This window comes from Haliotis asinina, chromosome 11, assembly GCF_037392515.1.
Source record: "Haliotis asinina isolate JCU_RB_2024 chromosome 11, JCU_Hal_asi_v2, whole genome shotgun sequence".
In the NCBI taxonomy this organism is placed as follows: Eukaryota; Metazoa; Mollusca; class Gastropoda; order Lepetellida; family Haliotidae; genus Haliotis; species Haliotis asinina.
Window position 1 is genome coordinate 32,293,727 of NC_090290.1, and position 4,693 is coordinate 32,298,419.

A 4,693-nucleotide genomic window follows, 5' to 3' on the forward strand; every position below is an offset into this window, starting at 1 on the left:
ACCTGGTACCACTAAAATATTTAAACGACTCCTCCAAAGTAACCGTCCAAAACGTCATTTACCAATCACAGCTTACTTCTCTAATGTTTAAAACAACTTTCGTCAGTTATTCAAATACAGACCAAAAGTCATCAGATATCACTTATTCAATATCTCGCACGCTTTACTGTTGTATTAGATTTATACACATCCGGCGTCTCACCAGCTTCACTGTTTCACCAAACAAATTTAACTCGGTGATAAGGCATTACACACACACACACACACACACACACACACACACACACACAAGCGCGTGCACACGCACATACGCTCGCACACGCATGTGAGGAATTGTCCGAAAGCAGCAGGATACAGGACCAATGAACCCATCAAGTTCAGAAAACTGCACGGCTTGTCCTGCATAATCAACGAGTTTACAGTTTCGACGGGAGACAAAGGGAGACAGTTTTGGTTCCTCACAATATCCAGAAGACGGTTCCCTTTGAGGAAGGGCCACTCGTGGTTTGAGGGTGTACTGCATTGGCTATAAGATTGAAGTCATTACCAGTCATCGTAACCTTAATGGGATTCTGTGTCAGCAGAAGTGGGCTGTTGTCCCTCATGTTGATATTATTAACCATCCTCAAACCACAAGACCCTTCTTTATCGATGACAATACCAGGCCTCATGGAGCACGTTCTGTTACTTATCGGTTGCAACAAAATGCTGTTGAGACCATCCCATGGTCAGCCATAAGTCCAGATCTCAATCCCTTTGAGCATCTGTGGGCCATTTTAGACCGCCGTTAGACAGACTCACCTATCCAGACTCTGAGTGAATTGACTCCTGCCTTGCACGAAGAATTCAACAAGATTCTTCATACCCAAATCCGGTGATTGCTCAAAGGAATGAGGTAGCGTCAGTTATTCGTGTGCGGGGAATTAAATGCGTATAATGAATCTGTAATTCTCTCAAGGAGAGATGGGATGCCTTTGTAGGCCATAGTTGTACTTGAACAATGCGCTGTTAACGAAAAGCCGCAGGAACCACCGCCATCTAACTGCGGGCCTGCTAGAATGCTAATCCCGTTCCATGATGTGGAAGATACAGAATATCTTCCTGGTCCGAGAATGAAATCTGTATAGCCTTGCACAAAAAGGAAATGAGTTCTCTGGCGGCACTCGTCTCACCTCCACCCCACAGGATCATGTTTACTTCTCCATCAGTGCGGGGAACGTTAAAGCTTAAGGCGTATGTGAAAAAACAGTTATCCACCTCAATCGAGTTTGAGGGACAAGATTGCGGCACCACCTTTGATGGTTTTGCGTCAGGATAGGTATTGACGCCCGATGACGTGGTCGTTTTCCTATGAAGACAGCTCTTGTCCTTGTAATTGATACGCCGGAATCCTGGATGGTTTGAGCAGTGGTCATTGCAGCTGGAATGTCAGTTTCTTTTCCCTGAGGTTGAGAGTGCTATCCCAGTAGCCTCCTCACGCTGTGCAGTCGTACCATGACAGGCGGCTCTTTAGCCCATTATTTTTACGAAAGATCAAACATCAATTAAACCCCACCCCAATATTAGTAGCAGGTTTTGACACGTATCTGCTCCGCGATGTATATTGAGGTGCATTATACGTGCCATTGCCGAAACAGCAAACGTTAGGAAATGCTTATATGATGCATGCACTAATCACTGAGTGTAAATCGATATTGTCTTCATATGTAGTTCTAATATGCAATTACACATTTGTGCAGGGTATATATCGGTATTTCAATACTTATTTGTCAGTCACTGGCAAATATCCTACTGCCATGTAACAAAGGGTTTTTCATGTGTCTGCAAATGCGTCACAAGAAGAAAACATACGTAAGCAGATTAATGATATAGGGATTACAGTGCTACTTCAAAAGAATCTATAATATATTGCAACAAATGTGACGGCAAATATCTCACACTTCGGAAGATAGATAATCTCATGAATACATCATCTGAAAGATTAACTTGAAAAGCTGGGATTTATGTTGTTTCAGGCTGTGACAATATGTCTCGAACGACTGCAAGGTTGAATATCTCAGAAGATGATGTTCCCGACGGCGATATACACATTCCTCTGTGTCCAGCATCATCACCACGCCCAATCACCCACGGACACGTGCGGGAACGTCGCTACCAATTACACGGTACATGTATGTAGTCTTTTGTAGCTGATATCCCTTTAGGTGTGGTACCTAACGCTGATAAATCTCCGTCTTAACCCAACTAATGGCTGCTGGCTGCTTTCATTTTGTGATGTATGTTTTTCAGTTTGTTTCTAGTCAGCAAAATATCAGTATACTATACAAATGTACATGATCACAAGCATCACGTTGAATTGCTTAAACGTTTACACAAAAGAAGCAACTATGCTACAACAGATAGACGTCCTTGTCCGCCTCCTCGGAATATTTGCATGAATACTTGGGATAAATTAAGTTGTACACTGGCTGGTCACCAGTTGGACATCAACCCATGGGTCCCGAGGGACCAGTGAACAACGGATTTACCTTACCGAACACCTCAATATTAGTTTGAACTATTTGAAGCATGGGTTTCGGATCGTACACTTCAGCCAGCCTGTGTGAATCAAACAAGTCAAATTTTGTATCTTGCTACTTTCTCCGCAGGTATTGTCTTAGTAAAGTCGCCGCGGTGTAATGCCCCTTCTTTATATTCCCAGGGACTTCACACATTTGAACCTTTCCTCAAAATGTATTTATTGGAATGCGAGCGAGACAAATCTTGTCGCAGCCATTGCTAGATTTTGCAAACGACACAAGAAAAACAGACTTAGAGTTATATCTCCCTTCCATCATTTTGCATTCGCAAACCTTTGGTAATTTCCGTGATTCAATGTTATTTGATATTTAAAAAAGTACCACTATGAAGTACTGAATGATTTACCATTGGCAGCGGGATACATTGCAATGTACCTGGCTTATAAGTTGGGTACGTTGAAAATAATAGAAGAGCGCCAACCAGGTTTATCACCTACGAAGGCGAAACTATTGGGGTTCATATTTTTCATACGATATCCATGGGCAAAATATCACTTTGTCAAGTATGGTGACGTGACGTCATGAACATTGCTGTGACGTTGCGTTCTACATACAGCGACGCCGGGTAACCAGCCTATGTTTGAACGTAGATTTGGATTTATTATCCTCAATGCGACAACTTCGATAATAAACAGAATATAATATTCGTGTTCATATCATACTATGTTTACGACACGCATGCCATAATATATGCATATCCCTAGCTCTGTCTCGAGACATACCAACATTTAGGCACTCGTGTCGTAAACACAGCATGCCATGGGCACTCACACAATAGCCTCTATTTATTATTATTATTCACCCTTTGAAGATTTCATTGTTATATAAATCAACAGTGTTGTTGCACATTGTGTAACAACAACGCGTGCTGCAGGAATTATTTTGCACTCGGTCAAATGACCAAAGTAACGTGATCAAAACGAAATGTCGGCTGTCATTCACAACACATTTCGAACGTCAAGTGCCAAACATACTTCTGATGGTTTCATGAAGCATCCTAATAGGTTTGGTCTGAAAGAGAACAAATTTTCTAATACATGCTTTAGTTTTCGTGGGTTTGATTGACTTCTTTGAGCGGCATTTAAAGAAGTTGGTTAATCAGCTAAGGAGAAGCTTGATGGATGAACAGCTTCTTTATTCAGGTGGTGCTACATTTCAGTACAGATTCTCATAGTGTTACGTGCTTGAGAACGGCACAAAAATGTGCATGGAGTTGCTGTAAAGAGGTTGTTTAAATATGTGACATTTTCTAACGTCAGAATGTTGCCTTACTGTGTAACAAGCATAGTTCGGGGTGTAACGTATGCCTGTTAGAGGAATATTTATATTTTTTTAGTGCTAAATCTTCATCATTAAACATGATCTTAACGGGGCTTGTCCTAAACTGGGCGAGAATTTGCCATGGGATCGGTCGGACTTGTTCCGTGCAATCGAGCCGGCTGTATTGGTAACGGTATCTCAATAGTGAAGACAGATTCTACATCAGTCGTCATTTTCCGCTGCGTGCTATTTCTGCGACTGTTTATAGTGACAGACATGGAAGTAAATGAAAGCTGTCAGGCCGCATAGAAATGCATGCGAGACGAGTGTACTGTCAACAATATGTCATCAGCCGGTGTTCAAATATCGGAAGTCCACAGACAGGTCTTGGCTTTTCGCTACCACAGAGCGTTATTGATGAATGCGTTGGATGTGCGAGAAAGAAGACTAGACAAGTTAAATATACCGAACGACAGACGGGGAAAGCGGGGGTGAGAATATACATAGAGGTAGGGGGTCATGGAAGAACGAGACGTGAAGCAGTAGACAAGCACAGAACGCATGATGATTAAAGAACAGAGAGCATGAAATAGTATATGACCCAAGAGATGAAACCAAGAATAGGAATACGGAGGAGAATGGTAAAGCATGTAAGATAAAGGGGTCAAGACAACATGCAACGTATGTAACACACTAAACAGAACAAGCTAAAGACTTACAGGACTGAAAGAAGACGAGGAAAACAGAGATAGGGCAAAGCGTTAGATACATAAAATAATACCAAGCAAGAATGAGACTGGAGACAAGACACAGCAGGGAAGACCGGGGAGGTACGCGTGGAAACAGGAGACAAG

At 42.2% G+C, this 4,693-nt stretch overlaps 1 protein-coding gene across 1 annotated transcript in view; it reads right to left on the minus strand.

Annotated features, from left to right (window-relative positions):
- The window catches only part of LOC137256608 (gastric inhibitory polypeptide receptor-like), a 42,263-nt gene that overhangs the window by 26,991 nt on the left and 10,579 nt on the right, over positions 1 to 4,693 (minus strand). The gene's annotated exons all lie outside the window — the stretch shown is intronic.